Here is a 17,417-nt window from a genome sequence, read left to right as displayed (position 1 = left end):
ATTATGGGCTCAACATAAAACCACCTTTCACTTCTGCCAAACCATTTAAACCTCTAAATGAGTGTTGATCAGCAGTCCACAGCACTAGAAAGTGCAAGGACCATGTCTCTCTTCACCATTGTTTACCAAATGCCTGGCACAGTACCTGCCAGTGGACACTTAATATTTGTTAACAAATGAATTAATATTTTTGTACACTGGCTTAGTTTTTATGTATATCAAATTTGCGCTTGATCCATCATCGTTTTAGTCCTATTAAATACCACTGTAAAAACATGGCCAAATTTATGATGCAGATAGGTAGTGAACATTGTCTGCAATAGTTTGCCATCTTCCTCCCTGGCATTGTCTTATAATCTGGCGACAGGAACAGGAAACGGGCTGAGGATACAGAAGAGCTGGGATTGAGTTTTGTATGCCACTACTACTTCCTACGTGTGTGACCTTGGTTTTTTTTAACCTTTGAAGAGGGTCTCTTGCACCACAAGAATGTGAAAAGGTGGGGAAGGTAATCTTAATAACCTGAACACAAAATGACGAAGTTATGGACCAGAGCTTCTGTTACTGGGAGAGTCAATCAATTTTAGGGGGGAAAAAACAACAAACACTGAGATAGATTTTATAAATTTAATGAAAGATAGTTATTTCTCACATACTGACAATATATTAGTGGCTAGAAAGAAAAAAATCCATTTGTTTAAACATTTCTTTTAAAATGGTCATAAGAATGTCAGGAAACTGCTGAAACTGTAGGTGCTGGCATATCAATGTCAGATATGGCTCAGGTCTCCACTGCAAGGACCAAAAGAAAGTTGAAGGGGACAGCCCTGTGGCCAAGTGGTTAAGTTTGCGCACTGCATTTCTGCAGCCTGGGGTTTCGCAGGTTTGGATCCTGGGCGTGGACATGGCACCACTCATCAGGCCATGCTGAGGCTGTGTTCCACATGCCACAACTAGTAAGACCTACAACTAGAAAGATCTACATCTATAATATACAACTATGTACTGGGGCTTTGGGGAGAAGGAAAATAAAATCTTAAAAAAGTTGAAGACTGGAAAAAAAAGGAAGTATTTTAAAAGGTCTATAAAGTATCTAAAGTACAGTAAAGCCTACAACTGCTTAATATTAATTAGTGAGATAGGCATAGCATTATTCTCAGCATAGCATTTCCCAAAGTCAGGTGAGATGTTATGTGGGAATTTCAGTGGGAATATGGTGAAAGTTTGAAAATTGTATGAGGAAAAAAATCAAATTTAATTATTGTACCTTGGTACATTTTTTTTTTAAGTTCAGGAGAAACACCATATACAGGTCTCTCCTGTACCAAATTTTAAAAATGTGCATAATAGGAAAAAAATGTATCATTGTTTACAAGAGGCCTACTCTGTCACCCTTATACTTCTACCCCAAGGTTAACATGTTTGCTTATCACTTGTGAAGTTGTAGCTATTCGAAGATATATTCTATGATAAAAGAAATTTTCAATGGAAAGGGGAATGGTATTTGTTTTTCTTGAGCCCAAATTCTAAATTTCCAACTGCCTTCTATATTTAGCCTTGTATGTCCCACCTCAAACTCAACATGAACATACCTTTATCCACTAAAACCTGCTCCTTGTTCTAGCATGCCCATTCTCTGTCATCCAGACGCTATCCTGGAAGTCATTTTTAACTCCATCCAGTTATTCAACAGGCATTTGAGTGTTTACTATATACATTCTGCTAGAGCAGCTATTTCTCAAACTTCTTGGACGTAGGACCCCTTCATATTCTTAAAAATTGAGCACCCCAAATAGCTTTGTTTACCAATATTTTACCATATTAGAAATTAAAACAAGAAAATTATAATAGTAACGAATGCATTACATGAACATTTTCATGGAAGTAACTATATAACAGAGAAGAGTGGCATTGTTTTACATCTTTGCAATTCACTTCTCTTAAATGTCTGCCTTAATAGAAGGCAGCTGGACTTTTGGTTATCTTCTGCATTCAGTTGGTTGAGATGTTACTTACTTACAATTTTCAGAATTTCATGTGTTGGTCATTTGGAAAATAATGGTTCTCTTAGTTACATAAATTTTCCAAATGTTGACCCAGTTCATTATATAACATCTAAGAAAATTATATTCACATCACCACCTATCTCATAAAAAAAAACCCTCAAGTATTGGGCAGATGTTAAGCTCCTGATAGTAGACAGAACTTTTCCCAAAATCCTAATTTTCACTTCAAAGTTTGAATTTTATCACTGACAACAACTGCTGTTAGTTGTTTTCCTTGAAAGGCTCACTTGCTTCATATTCGAAAAAACGTCTGCCAAATAGCCAACTCTGACAACCAAAATTTGAGTCATTCTTTCATGTAAAAATGATGTTCCAAGAAAACAGCTAATTCAGCTTGCAACGGAATTGCATGAGTACTTTTTCTTGAGACAACCATTATATTTTAGCATATAGCAGAAGTACTGTATGCAAACTTTCCATCTCATCCCTCATGTTAAAGTTACGTGCTCAGGGTCCAGATTTAATAACATAATTTTACTGATTTCACAAGGACATCTTAAGTGAACCTGGCTTCCTCCCCATTTATACTGCAAATGCACGGCAGTGAAGAATGAATGACGACTACAGCTTGGTGCCATCACCATGATTCATGCCAAGGTGCCGGCAGTTTTACCACCTTTGCTTTTTCACCATTAGTGAAAATGTCAGGATAAACCATGAGTGAAAAAGGGAATCAACAGTCTGACCATTTCAGGACATGTTGTTTGTTGCCAAGCTTTCATATAAGAGAGTCTCTGACTAGTGGATGCTGATGTCAGGCAAATACAGGCAAAATAACAAGCCCAACCACGTTTGCAGATCCATCCATTTGTAAGGTCTAATAAATACACTTCTACAGATGAGATATTAACGCAGACTTCTTGTCTGCACACAGATCTTTAACATGACAAGTTACTGTATTGTTAAGAAGTAGCAGTACTGTGATTTTTAAACTTTTCATCTAGCCGACATTAGGCAGTGCAACTATATAGCTTTTTGTAAAGTTTTTCAGACATTGTGTATGTTTCTCCAGCCAATCTCATACAGTAACTTATCCTTTAAGATACTTCAGTAGCTTTTTCCTGTGGTTTCTTTGGAGTTGATTCTTCCTATGAGTCAGAGAACTCTGATTAATTTCATCTTTTTAGCATTGTTAGACATAGATGGTGTAGCTGTGGGTTGAAACAAGTAGCCTTATAATCTTTTTTAAGCCATGATCCATTCTTAGGAAAAACATACTTGGTTTATTTTAGAATAAAGTTATTAAATTCTAAAATAAGTTGTAGTTAAATTTAAAAATTTAGAAGTTTTTGAGAAAATATTTAAAACATTATTGCATAACAAGACAACAAAATGTACTTATATTTATGCTCAGACAGAAAACTACAGGATTGTATAACAACTGCACAATATTGAGGATTGCTGATTACACAACGATAAAAAGTGAGTTAACTTCTAGAAACACAAATATTCATACCATAAACCTACCACCTTAGGAAATTCTAGAAAATTCAAGAATATACAGCACCATTCGATTAACATCAGTGATGTCATCACACATCATGTAGCCTCTGCACTTGTGAGAATGACTTGAAAAAGTAAATAACATCTTAGTAGTATTAAAAAGTTTTGACCTTGAAGACCTCCCTATGCTTAGGCAACAGGGATAACAGCCGTAAACAAGCACTGTCCTACCCTCAAGGAGCAACCTGAAAAAGTAGGGAAAAACCCACCAATTACATGATTACTAATTTAATTACAATTTTTTGAGAAGTGCTATGACAACATTCAAGTGAGTTGAGGGCCTCAAGGAAGGCTTAAGGAGTGGCGTGTTGAGACTGTTCTTCTCAGTGCTGACACTGGGTCAGTTGTTGAGTCCTTTAACTTCCTTTCCATTTTGATTGCCACTCTACCAGACCTCATCACTTCATGTCTGGACTACTGTGAAAGAACCCCCTAAGTGGTCTCTCTGCCTTCAAATTTCTCCATCCCCACAACCCATCTTTGTATCCTGCAGCCAGGTTAAATTTCCTAAAAGACTGTTTCCATCAGAGAAAGTACCATAAGGTGGTAAGGAACACTGACTAAGCAAGTCAGACCAGATTTTGAATCCCTGGCCCTTAATTTGTTGGTGTGTCCACAGGAAAGTTGTTCAGCCTCACTGAACTTTAGTTTCCTACAATGTAGGATAGGGTTTTATGTATCAGGACCACCCTACATACACTGGCAAAGAGTTTGGCACATTATCCAGCACACAAGTGGCACTCAATATTATTAGTTCATTTCTTCTAACTCAACTATGTTTCCATTAGCTTCTTCCTACAGTACACACTAGAATATGTTGCCATTATTTATTACAGTCAAAAGTCTGGGATGAGATTTTTAACCAAAGGTCAGTAAAAGAGGAAAGGCTGTGAAGAGTGTTGACTGAGTTGACCGGAATCCATACACTAGAGGTGGGGTTAGTCAGCTGATAAAATAACCAATTCTATAAACATGATCTGAAAACATGTTACTGTTGTCAGCAGGAAGAGCCAATCTTAAACATGTTAAAAAAAAAAAAAAGAAAACCCAAAAAACTAGAAAACCAGAAAACAAAGGGTAACAAACTAAAGGTCCGTGATGACTGTGAACTCTAGGAAAAAAAGCTGGAAAGCAGGATTATTAAATGTAACCACGACTTTCAGATAAAATCAAAGGCAGAAGTAGTCTCTCTAGTCACCAAGAAGGTATACACCATACCACAAATAATTCATCAGGTTCAACCCCGGCCTAGATGAAATAAACCAGATTCCATGCTACTAACAGTTCTTAACAATCCAGTTTCTCACCCACTCCATCAAGAATGGGGAGTCATGGACAAGAAAATAGTCATCTGGAGAAATGTCTTCATATAAAATAGTATGTCACTAGGTAAACTAGCAAAATCAAGAATTGTGAGTGAAGTACCAGACTCCTGGATATGTGACCTAATAAGGTGCTCTACAACTAAGTTTGGCCTAAAATAGTCAAACTAGTCTTACCCTTGTGATCCTGATCCCTATCATATATTGGATTAACAGTTGCAAATCATAATTATAGCAAACCTCCTCCATGCATTGAAAAATATGGAAGAAACATGTAGATCAAACTTTGCAAATCTAAAAAAAAAAAACCTTACAAAAACTTCAACTCTCATGTAAGTACCAGTGTTCAGTATACTTAATTTTTGTCCTAGAAGTCTAAGAAATAATATGGCTCTACTTCAAAAGGAGATAGGTAGCCGGTTTATTTAAAAAACAAAAAAATGAATAAAGCCCAAGGAAGTAAAGCACAGGAAGAGGGTTAAGTGCAACGGTTCGTACAGGAAAGCCAAGGAACTGCTAAATGGGGAATTCAGAGACCAGGAGGCGTCAGCTTCCTTTATGAAGAGAAAATAGGAGACTTAGGTTAAGTGTGACCCTAAAGTTGCTCCATAAGAGGAGCCTTGTTTCTGTGTTTTGTGGACTTAAGCTATTATTTGAAAACCAATTTCACGTATAAATGGTTTTAATAAATCTGCATTTATTGAGTACCCAGCTCTGTTGTTAGGTACTGGGGAATCAAAAATCTGTATCCTTGAGGAATGCATTGAATGGGAAAACAGACAGGAGAACTTACTGGTTCAAAAATCAGTATTTGGAATATTTTAACCTCCCTTAAAAAAAAAAAAAACAAAAAACCTGACCTGCAAGTTTCCAAAACTATTAACTACTACTACTCTTTGCCTTTCAAAATGTTTTCCCATTCATTCAGTTTTTTGGAGAGGAAAAAAGTCCCAAAGTAGAGGGGACATATAGTATTAGGTGTGTCTCTGAAGTTGTAATAATTTTTGTCAGAAAAATAGGCATACTACACCCCCAGGGCTGTATTTGCAGCGTGGTTTCTGGGCCACCTTCAGAAGCAAATAAGGACTTGAAAAAGATTCAGAATTCTAGTGCCCCCCCCCATCCGTCTATCTTAACTGAATTCAGAAATCTCTGGGTGTGCAACTGGCAATCTGCATTAAATAGCAAGCCAAGTGTCTGTGTGCACAGAGGTTTGAAGACCCCTATCCTAAGGATCTCATATTCTAAGGAGAAATTTTGTCAAATATATTTTTTAAAAATATAATTGAAATTTACAAGATGCTCTATTAGCACATAAATCAAAAACCATTTTGGTGTTAAGATAACATCTATTAATTTATACTCCATCAGGATGAAACTTACTTTGTGATGGTTCCCTATAACTTAAGATATGATAATTAGGGCTTCCTCTGATGAAGTTTTCCAAAAATGAAAACTCGTAGGACTGAAATTTAGGGCTAGTTTCAGTAACATCAGATATAGTCCTATTCCTCACTAATCTTCTGTCACCATTAAGGTTTAATGAAATCCCATTTCCCTAAAATGCAGTATGCATCCTTTTTTGAAATTCAATCTAGCCAACGTTTACTTTCTCAACACATTGTTGTCCAAGGCAGGTTTATCTTTAGTAATGGTTTGTTGGATTTAGCTCTCAGCTAAGTACAGCTGAAGTAGAGAAATAGGTAAAATAAAACAAGCACGGAAAAAAACCCTAAATGGGCCAGACAGATTCAACTTTTATTTCCTTACTGCTCAATATGAAGAGAAAATTATCAATGTCCCTATTAAGTATTCTGCAATCCACAACACAAGTTTGTGGCTGCAGCCACATATAAACTGTCTACAGTGGCGATTTAAATTTAAATTACATAAAATTCAGTTCTTTAGTCACACTAGCCACATTTCCAGTGCTCAACAGTAATATATGGTTAGTGGCTTCCATAGTGGACAGCACAGACACAGAACATTTCCACTGTCGCGGAAGGTTCTATGGGACAGTGCTAATCTAGAGCACTAGCACGCATACAAAGAACTGTTTGAGAAACCAATAATCTAAAAGACCTTGTAAAGACATCAACATGTTGCTCACTCCATTTTATTTAGGGTTGGCCAGACATCAAGGAATACACTAGGTGTTTAAGTGATACAAGACTCAACAAGAACCTGTACCCTCAAGAAGCTCAGAACAATCAAAAGAATTTAAACAAGCAATGACAATGACCTGAGAAGTGCTGTGATCCAACTTGCTATGAGATCAGGAGAAAGCATTGCTAACTTTTTTATAGGGGAGTCTTGCTTAAAGGACGATAGATCACAGAAGGCAAGATCATAAGGGAGATGATATTTGAATCTTAAACAGGTGTGAAGAGTAAGGAGCATGAAGGGTAGCATTCCAGAAGGAACTACCCTACAAAGAGGTATGACAACATGACTATGACTTGGGTAAACAGCAACCAATTCTGTATCACTTGAGTAGAGAGGTAGTGTTTGTGGAAAATCGTGGCAAATGAAAAAATTAAGAGAAGATGAAGTTAGCCCATTGAGGGACCTTGTATATCACATTCATGATGATGGAATTCATCCAGCAAGTAGTTAGGAGCCAGTAAAGGAGTTGCATAAGTCATTTTCATGCTTTGTCTGCGTGTTAGGACAACTGTCCTGGCAACATGTAAGATGGATCAGAAGATGATACTGGAAGCTGAGATATCAGTTTAGAGGCTGTTAGCATTACAAGAACTGAGCTCAGTTACTGTTGAGAACAGAAATAAAGAGATCGAGAGGTATTCAAAGGAGGTAAAAGGATGATGTTATTGAACCTCACATCCAATTCGCGGTAAAGCAGTAGTCAAGATCATCTGGACTGTGAAGAGCGTCAAGGATAGAATCCCAGCTGAGGAAAAAGGATAAAATGAAAATCAAGGTAAACATCCAAGAAAACCCATAAAGGAGGAATAAATGTATTGCTGGGTAAGAGTGAGGCCTCTGCTCAAGTAGGTAGCCTTAACTGGTGCTGGAACCAACCCATCTGGTTTCATGACTCACCAGGCTACCAAAAACAGGAGAGGAGAAAGCCAGTGGTATGTCTGGGGACTGGATGAGCAAGTACAACAAACAGAAAATGGGTTCAAAGTGTGAGTGAGAGTTGCTAAGATGCCTGACCTAGGGATGTAAGGGAGGGGGCCTAAAATTTTAAGATTAAGATCGAATCTGAGATGCTATACTTTGTTGGTGTAGCAAGGGTCTCAAATGGGGGGGGGTGTCAGTAAAAAACTCAGGTGATCATGCCTTTAATCTATCTCCCTTTATCTCCAGGAATAATGCTACAAAGAGGATCTTAGGTAACCTAACAACACGCAGCCTCACTGCATAAAATCAGCCCCAGGTGAACGCCTGGACTCCATTTCCCTCCTCCACCCTTATTATAATTACTTTGTGACATAAACTCAAGTCTGTGGCAAGACAGAGAAATTGGGCTCACCCTCAAAATCTTACACCTGCTCAATTCCCTGCAGGACAACGCCCAGGCACCAGGTTAAGCCCGGGCAAAAGAATTCCTCCCATGATCGAGAAAGAGCGACTCGACATGGAGGCGATGACGAGATCGCGGGGAGGGAGGGATTCTTCTAGGCCCAGGGCGGTCCTTCGGAGACAGGAGGCAGCAGAGAACTCCCATAAAGGTATTGCAGCACTCCCCTCCCCCTGCCGGGAAGGGTGCGGCCTTCTCCCCGCCTCCTCCACTGCAGCTCCCTCAGGATTGCAGCTCGCGCCGATTTTTGGAGACCATGCACCTCCCACCCACATACCAGCAGGACCGACCCCCGCTCCTTCCCCCACCCCCACGGGCACGGGAGCTGGTAGGGCTTGTCTCGCCCTTTGGGCGGCGGGCGCCCGGGGCGGAGCTGCGGTCGCCGCCACCCAGAAGCCTCGGCCCCGCAGCTTGCCCCCGCCTCCAGCGCGCGCTTCCTGCCACGTTGCGCAGGGGCGCGGGGCCAGACACTGCGGCGCTGGGCCTCGGGGAGGGCCGTACCAACGACCGCCTCCCCGCCACCCCCGCCGACCCGCGCAGTGGTTTCGCTCATTTGGGACCCGAGCCAATAGCAAGGGGCCGTTCCCCGGGCTAAAGCAGCCAATCAAATGCCGAAGCCGAGCAGGCAGCGGGTAAAGCTACTCCCCCGAAGGGGAGGGTGGCAGGACGCCGGCGCGGGAGCCACTTTCACTGACCCTCCCCTCCCCCTCGCGGGAGGCCGACCGCGCCCGCTCGTCCAGCTCTCCCCACCCTACCTACCTACCCACCCCACCCAGGGGGCAATGCGAGTCCCCAGGCGGCTGCGCACGCCCGAGGCTGTAACTGACAGGCGCTTTACTCCAACCAAAACACGCCATTTGTGTTTTCACACACGGCGGGAGGAGAAGCGGCCAATCAGTGACAAGAGGTGAGCCGGAAGCGCTCCTCCCTCTGCGGGAGCAATGGCTCCGTCCGGATTCGAGGCTTTTCCGCTCCCTTCTCCCTCCCCCTCCGGTTGCCGCAGGGCGGGCCGCACTCCCGTCTGCCTCTGACCTCCTCTTTCCCTTCCAGCGTAACAATCGTTCTACTCCCGACTTCCCGCGGGAGAAGGCATCCCGCCCAGCTCCCAGTCAGACCACCTCAGCCACCCATCCCCCGCAATCCGCCGGACCTCCCTCCCACCAGAGTCCCGCTCCCCTACCTAGCCGAGGCTCTCTGAGGAGCCGGAGCCCCAGAGCACAGCCTCTTCTTTAGGCGGCCCAGGCAGCTTCCGCTGATTGGCGGCGAGCTGGCCAATGGATGCCGGGCGGTGGGCGGAGAGGCCAATGGCGCGGCGGGAGGGGGCGTGTCCCGGGTGCCCCTGGCGCCGGCGCTGGGAATCCCCGTGCGGTCAGTGGCGTTTCCGCTCGGGCAGCGGGCTGAGCGAGCTGCTGCTACCGCCGCCGCCGCCGCCGCCGCCGCCGGGGGAGGGGCGGCCGCCGCCCGCCTGCGCTCAGAGACTCACGCAGCCCCAGTCCCGCCAGTCCGCCAACACTGTAGTGCCGGCCCCCCTCCTTCCCTGGCCCTTCCCCCTCCCCGCCTTGGGCTCGCTCCGCCTTTCTGCCCCCCACCCCCACCTCACGGGCACGGGCCATTCCCGGCCAGGAAACGCCGTGGCGCCGCGTTGGGCCTAACTCGAGTCCTGCTGCCTCCCGGGAGTGCCGTGCGCCGCAGCCCGGGCCCAGGCCCCGGCAGCGCCTGGGACAAGGTAAGGGTCCGACAGAAAAGCGAGCCCTACCCTTAAGACCGGCCCCGGGGGAGGGAAGGGTCACCTCCTCCGTCTCCCCGCGCTCGCTCTCGGGACGCGGGCCTGGCCCTCCCCAGGCTCGTAGCAGGAGGATGCTGCCCCTTCTCAGCCCCCTCGCCAGCCCCCACGCCCCACTTTCCCAGGGGGAGAGGTCCCCTCCGTGATCCAGTCGACCCCACGACGCTTTTCCCGTCTTTCCTGGGTCAGGACGCTTCCCCTCCCCCCACGCCTCTTCACCTCCTTCCCTGGGAACTGCCTACTCCACGTTTACCTTTTCCTTGAGGGTAGGCCTCTCCTTGCCCTCCTCTCGAAATACACAGGCATACTTTTTCCCCTCACCTCACCCCCGCCCCCACCCCCGCTCGCGCGGCCTTGTGACAACTCCGATGGCTCTGGGGGCCTCCATCTCTCCTCCATAACGTTCCTGGACGCCTTCCCCCTCGTTCTCGGGTCCCCATCGCGGCTGATTGCTTCCTTTCCCACACTAAAGACGTTACCTTCGCCGCCCCCACCTTGCATTCTTGGGCGCTCAGTGGCGTATACCCCGGTGTCTCCGATAGCCCCCTGCGATCTGTAGGGTTCGAGCTTGGAGTGGAGCCAGACAGTGTCGTTTTCCCTGCCTTGGGCGTGGAGAGCGATCGTTTGAGAACGTCTTTAAAGGAAGAAAAATGTACCCTTTATGAATTCCCTTTCCCTCTGCGTGGAAGCCAGGGATCCGAGGTGAATGGTGGTGCGAAAAAGCCCTGGTTTTTTAAGTAGGTGAATTGCGTGAGAGGGAAAGTTTAACTGTTGGGAAAGCCCCTTCGATGCTAATTTATTCTATGGCGCTCCTTTGCTTGTCTGGCTTCTTAAGAAGAGCTGGTCTTTCCCTGGGATACTGATGCTGCAGCCAGCTCTGCTGGTCTGGGTCAGGGGTGCGTGTATGACCTGCATTTTCTGCTTTCTCATGTTACTTGTGCAATGTGTTCACCAGGAACTCGTTTCTTACCCAGAGCTCTGGGTTCCATTGGGCTTTGTCTCTACTTTAGTTCATTTCTCCAGTTTTCCTCGTGTTCCTAGTACTAGAAGAATCCAGGTTCTTTAGTTTCTTTCGTCACTCGACTAAATAAGTCGCTTTTAAATGCTATATTTGTGACCAAGGTCATATTTACATTTTTTTTGTTGGGCAGATGTTCCATAGCTATACTTTTAATTGGAGAGTATCCAGCCGATTTAAGTGTTATGAGCTTTTCAGGAGAATGTTTGTGTACCCCGTATTTGGGAAAATTTCTTGGTGGTTAATTTTATATCATTAAATGTTTTTAGGTCACTCTGAGAGAAAAGTTATAGGTGGTAATTTTAGGTGTGTGGAATCTGAGCTAGGACTAAGGCAGAGAATATTCACATAATCAGAGGTTTCTGGGCCTCTTGGAGGACACAGGAAATTTTGTTTTATTGGATTTCTTCCAGTTTTCTCAGGAGGAGCATTAGTTTTCTTCTGTAGCCAAAAATTCTGGCCCATTATAGGATTGGAGTCTTTAAGGGTTACTCAGACTTTCATTATGTATAGAAAAATGAATTATGTCGTTTAATAGGACATGATACAAGGCTCTGTCTCTAGCTGCAAATTCAAATTTGACTGTAAAGAAATTGTTTGGAAAATTGGCCTTTTAAAGACTAAAGCTTAATTTTCGCTCCTCAATTGCTAGCTTAGTTAAAATGGATGTTTGGAATTTGGTAAATGTTGACTTTTCCAGTAAAAGACCCTAGTTTAAAACTAAAAGGGTGACCTTAAGATTGTTCTTTCTAAAAGCGTAATTCCATCCCTTCTGGCATAGAACACTGGTCCAGAAAAAAAAAAGTGTGTGTAAGGAGTGGGGGTGGGGTAAGGAGAAGGTTGTTCCTTTGGGTTGGATCACAGGAGTGAGTATACAAGGCAGCAGCAGCTGCTGGCTCTGGAGCTCTGGTTGCTACGTGAGAAGCTTGAGTAGTGCTGGCTGCTGTCTCCAGGGAAGGACAGCAGTGCAGCGTCCATTAATGCTGTTGGCTGCAGGGAGCTGCACTTAGGCGATGGCTGCTTCAGGACTGAGGAGAAACCTTGCTATCCTGGGAATTTTCACTGCTGAGCTGATTCACATTTTATTGGTAGGGAGATGGGAATTAGCAATTTATAATCTTCTACCCATTTATGGATATCAGCTTCTGGAAACTGGATCATGTTAAAGACGCTTTTTTCTTTTTTGTTTGGTTTTTTGTTTTTGTTTTTTTGGCAGATTATGGGCTTTTATCTGGTGATTTGTGCTTGGATAGGACTGAAAGTTCCGTTAGAGTTTTAATTTTTCTGTCCATTTAAAACTAATAGGAATTTAAGGATCTTCCTGAGAACCAGAATGGGAAAAATATCCATTCTTTTTTCTACAACTGACATGTTTCCCTCTAGCTCTTTAGTCATTGAATCAATTTTGATATTTTGTTGTCTCCTTCCAGTCATTAAGCCATAGTTAACTTATTGAGTAGATGTTTTGCTAAACATTTTACTAAATTTGGAATCTTAAACCCTAAAAAGAACTGCCCTTTTCAGAATGATTTCTAAATATAAATCTCAGAGAAGTATTTTCTTAATTTCTGTATTAGTAATAGACTTCTCCAGATCAGATTATTTCCTTGGAGTTTGACCTGTAAAATTGATTCATTATGTATGTGTTGAATATAGTCTTCTAAGATCACAAGGCTGTATGTTTGGCCATGATCCATCTGAAATGTAGGACGGACCAAAAGGAATATTCAGAAATCAAATAAATCTTGTGTACAGGATACTTGAGAAGACAGTCTTGAGAAGAAGCCCCTTATGTGGTCTCCCCTCCCCCACAGCTCCTGCACATTAGGAAGATGTCTGATTAAGCTGAACAGTTTGTTGAGTATGGAAGTACTTAAAGGAGAATCACCACCCAAATACATCACCAGTTACATACAGTACTTAGCAGATGCCCATATTTTGTCTGCCCCCCCAACTCCCGCCAGCACTCTTGCATCCTATATTTTTCCCTCTCAGAATTTTGATATGTTCAGTTTTGTGTAAATGTAGTTAAATATCACAATCATCTATAATGTGTAGTATGATTCTGGCATTTGTGGCAGAGAATCAAAAAGAATGGAAATGAGTTTTGTCATTCACAAATGTGACTTTCGTTGTCTCTCAATGATACAAGTAGACTAATAAAGCAGAACCTTAATGGATAATATTTTAGGTCGTTCTGATTCTTATTACTATCACATGTAAAAGGTGCCATATCAGATAAGTATGGTTTCACTCGTTCTGGCTGTTTAACATCGTTTAGATATGTTGTTAGTTTATTATATAATATGAAAATTACCTTGTAAAATGATTCCTTTTTCACTTGTATTTCCTGTTGTGATCTCAATGTAATCATTTTCTGAAAGATCATAGAGGCCTTTTTCATAAGATTTATTTAGCCAGTATGCTTGCAGATTTTTATATCTTCTGATACTCTTTTGGTCCAGAAACTTACATACTTTCTGAACTTATTCTAGCCTTTATAACTTCTGGTTCAACTCATGATTAGTTTAATTTGAGACTAACTGGTCTAGCAGTGAATTTTATTTACAAAAATTGTTTCAGGCGTTGAAAACTAAAACTTCTTGATAGAGATTGTTTTTAAAAGACAAATAAAATGTACTTTGACTCTGCAAAATGTGAGATCATGTATATATGGTAATACAACTGGTGGTTATTTGTAATTTGATTTCTTTCAGAGGCACTCCTTAGAAAATAAGTGTGATGTACCTATGATCGTAAGGGATTGGTACCATTCCTACTGCCAAAAATTCCAAAATATGTGGTGAAATGGCATTTTTTAATCTTTGGCTTGATCCAGTGATTGATTACTCTTGTGGTGAAGATTCAGGGAAGTGTAAGAGAGGTAGAGAGAATATAATTTTCTTCGCTTATCAGTACATATTTTGTTAATTACAGGCTTATGAAAAGTATCCTGTATATTCAATTCTAAATTGAGTAAAAGATCCCAGTAACTTTTGAGGGACTATTAGAAAGCATCACTTTGAGAATTCTCTTATTCTGACAAAATATATTTAAACTCTTAACACTTTATGAAGGGAACTATGCTATGAGATATAATAAAGAAACAATGACGCTAAATCTCAGTCTACTTTATACGCCCTCACTGAGCAAGGAATTTGTAATCCCATCCTGCCTCACTCAGTTTTTCCATCATATTGATTTTGTTTGCTGAATACCTCAGGGAGAGATGTAAGGGTCACGTTAAGAGTCTTTGATATAAAGACAAGGAAAAGGAATTTTCTGCTTATTGGAACAATGTTTTAGTATTTTTAAAACACTAACATTGGCCAGTTTTGCCTGATGTATATAGCTGTTGGTTTGGTCTGTTTTCTCTTCTGTGCTCTTCTGTCTTCCTTGTAGTGTGAGAATTCTCAGAGTTTTGATGGCAAATTGAAGTAATAAGAATCATTTCCTCAGACATGTTAGTTATGTATATACACCCAGAGTTAAGGATCACAAAAAAGCAGTGGATATAGGAATTTATACAGAATTTGGTATCTAGGGCATCAAGATTTTGATGTACTACTAATTGAGGGAAAATGCTGAATTCCTTGCTGCTCTGTTTGAAAAATAGATGGAAGCATGGGAGGAGCCTGAGACCTCTACAGCACGATTTGGTCTGAGTAGAAGAGGAAGATTTTTGTTTCAAATTGCCAGCTGCTTATGTCATACTGACTCCCTTATTATGCCTCTAGTTGGCCTGTCAATATGGCCAAACAGCTAGATAAGTGCGGGGCAGGACAAAGGGCTCTTTGCACAGCAGGGAGGCAGTGTTGGTGGGGGAGGGGCAGGAGGTAGGAAAGGCAGGAGGAGGAGGTTCTTTTCCCTGGGAGATTATTCAGTTTGGCATACAATTAAAGAAATCATTTGTAGTTCCCACTCAGGCATTGAATTTGTGCCAACCATATACTGTTAACCCCAAATACAGTATATCCCTGAATTTCTGGTAGGGACCCATCCCCTCCTTCTCAAAGGAAAAATAAAAACTAAAGCTTTGTTTGGGTTAAAAGAAAATAAATCCCATGCTCTCCACCTTCCTTAAGGTCTAGAACATCTGAATTCTCATTAAGAAAAGGAAAAGAATATCCTATATGAGTAAAATCTTTATATTTCAATACATACATTGTCTTTATTTGGGTTGGGATTAGACCAGAATAGGCAGAATAATTTATTTCCCTTTGTGAACTAGTTGCATATTGTTATCTCCAATTTTATATCAGTAATATGGAGAGGACCCTCCAGCATTTGTATGTTGGGTCGCCATCGTGTAAAAGGCTAACTGAAGAAAGGCTACTTATTATTTCAGTCTCATCCCTACTTCCTGGAGAACCTGATATTCCTTGGAGATTACTCCCTCCTCCACCTTTTAGGTTAGGTGCAATCTTCTTTGATGCATTCATGCTCAGCTCCCAGCATGAATGGGGTGGGGTGGTTGCATCCAGTTTATCAGAATTAATATGAATCATAGAAGAGATCTGTTGGTTATCTGGCCCTTTAAGCAAAATCATGGTGAGATATTTCAAAGTTTGGGTCCCTCTGGAAGTTTTCATTAAAATGTTAAAAGGATCAGTGTCCTGAACAGTATTTTTACTTTTAAAATAAATGTCAAACAGTACATGTGTGCCAGTTGTTTTTTTAAAAAACAAAATATTAAAGAATTCCATTCACAGAACAAATTACATAGCAATTATTTGGATTGCAAAAGGATTTCTCCTTTGTAAAGAAGTATATGTTGAAGTTCTTTTAAATGCTTAATATATTTTAAGAGAATTTGATTTTTAGAAATAATTGGTTTGAACTCAGTTTAAGGAAACTACATCTCTTGCTTAAATTGAGATACCACCTGTATTGCAATGTTATTAAACTAGCCTTAAAGTTTGTCCTTCTTTCCAAACTGCAGGAGACAGTAAAGGGAGCTAGAATGCTGATTTTTACTTATGGATTCAGAGCTTGTGGCTGTTAGCAAAGAAGAGATGTTTTAACTTAATAGAATAACTAAAAAACTGCCTTCAATGCACATTGTAATATTAAGCAAACCTGACCAAGTTTTGTGTTATTTCCCCTCTGTAAAAGAAAGATAAGTGTCTTACCCACTTAACGTTATATTTTTATGTGTAATGATCTTCGCGGTAATGATATAACATTTTTACCTGAAAAGGGAAATTTAAGTGACTAATTATCATTGCCATTAGTTAGAAGTTTTTTAATCAGTAAAATAACAACAACATTAACGTGAAATTTAGTGGGCTGTATTTTATATTACTATAGAAATTAGGGTAGTCATTTCTTCTCTTTATAATTCATTCACATGGATTATTTCCATAGGTTTGTGGGACTAAAATAGAAGCCATTCAGTTCATTCAGCCATGCCTCCATTTCAGACAGTTTACTCTACATGTACTAAAACCCACATTGCTAGCACTAAGGTAAACATCCTCTGTGCACTTTCGTGAACACACACACTCCACTTCCCAAATAATTAGAAATCTCTTCATCGTGTGCTCCTGTTACCTGAATCTTGCCAGAGGCCCTTAAGAGTTCTGGCAAAAGTAAGGTGGGGAGTGGCGGGGGCTGGGGGCACCTTTTGATCCCAAAGGTTTAGATAACGGCTTTGGCTCCCGAAACAGCTAATCTCATTTTCAGTAAGACCTAGCCAGCAGTAGACTGAAATGGAGGTGAAACACAGCACTGTACCTCATTTTGCCTGTGCAGCTGCTCCACCTTATTTCCTGCTATTATTATCCCACAACGCCTTTCCCCAGCAAAAAAGAAACTAGGACAAAGGGGGAAAATTGGTTGGACTAACAAGATTTCTATTATGGTTAACTTGTGGGTGTGTTTATATGTACTTCAAAATACAAAGCTAATTTGTCCTATTCTTAAAATTCAGTAGTGAAAGAGATTTTGTAACTTCAGTATCTTCCACTTTCTTTCTTGATAAACCATTTAGATTCTTAGCCTTACATAAAAAAATGTTTTTAAGCGTACTTAGTTTTCATTGGCTATTCACACAATCATTATTACCACCAGATGCCACCATATTATTAGCCTGAAGAAAAGGAGAATCTTTTCTGTAGATAATATTTGCAATTTGTATTGGGATTTACTAACTTGTGTAACTCAGATTTATGACTAA

The 17,417-nt window shown here is 41.4% G+C and overlaps 1 protein-coding gene and 1 long non-coding RNA gene across 29 annotated transcripts in view; one reads left to right on the top strand and one right to left on the bottom strand.

Moving 5' to 3' along the window:
• The window catches only part of LOC106841758 (uncharacterized), a 75,860-nt gene extending 66,140 nt beyond the window's left edge, over window positions 1–9,720 (bottom strand). The window contains exon 1 of the long non-coding RNA XR_001400727.3: window positions 9,619–9,720. This is a non-coding gene — a long non-coding RNA (uncharacterized lncRNA). The remainder of the gene's footprint in view (window positions 1–9,618) is intronic.
• Window positions 9,721–9,793: 73 nt separating this feature from the next.
• SETD5 (SET domain containing 5) overlaps window positions 9,794–17,417 on the top strand; it is a 76,313-nt gene continuing 68,689 nt past the window's right edge. For 15 of the 28 annotated variants that reach the window (XM_044754199.2, XM_044754197.2, XM_014857953.3 and 12 more), the window contains exon 1: window positions 9,804–10,164. The gene's annotated coding sequence lies outside the window, so the exon portion shown is untranslated. Of the gene's footprint in view, window positions 10,165–17,417 lie in introns of all 28 variants that reach the window. The other 13 variants (XM_014857950.3, XM_014857951.3, XM_014857947.3 and 10 more) reach the window with 6 other exon arrangements.

This window comes from Equus asinus, chromosome 21 (assembly GCF_041296235.1).
Source record: "Equus asinus isolate D_3611 breed Donkey chromosome 21, EquAss-T2T_v2, whole genome shotgun sequence".
NCBI classification, from domain to species: Eukaryota; Metazoa; Chordata; class Mammalia; order Perissodactyla; family Equidae; genus Equus; species Equus asinus.
This window is presented reverse-complemented; position numbering and strand designations above follow the sequence as displayed.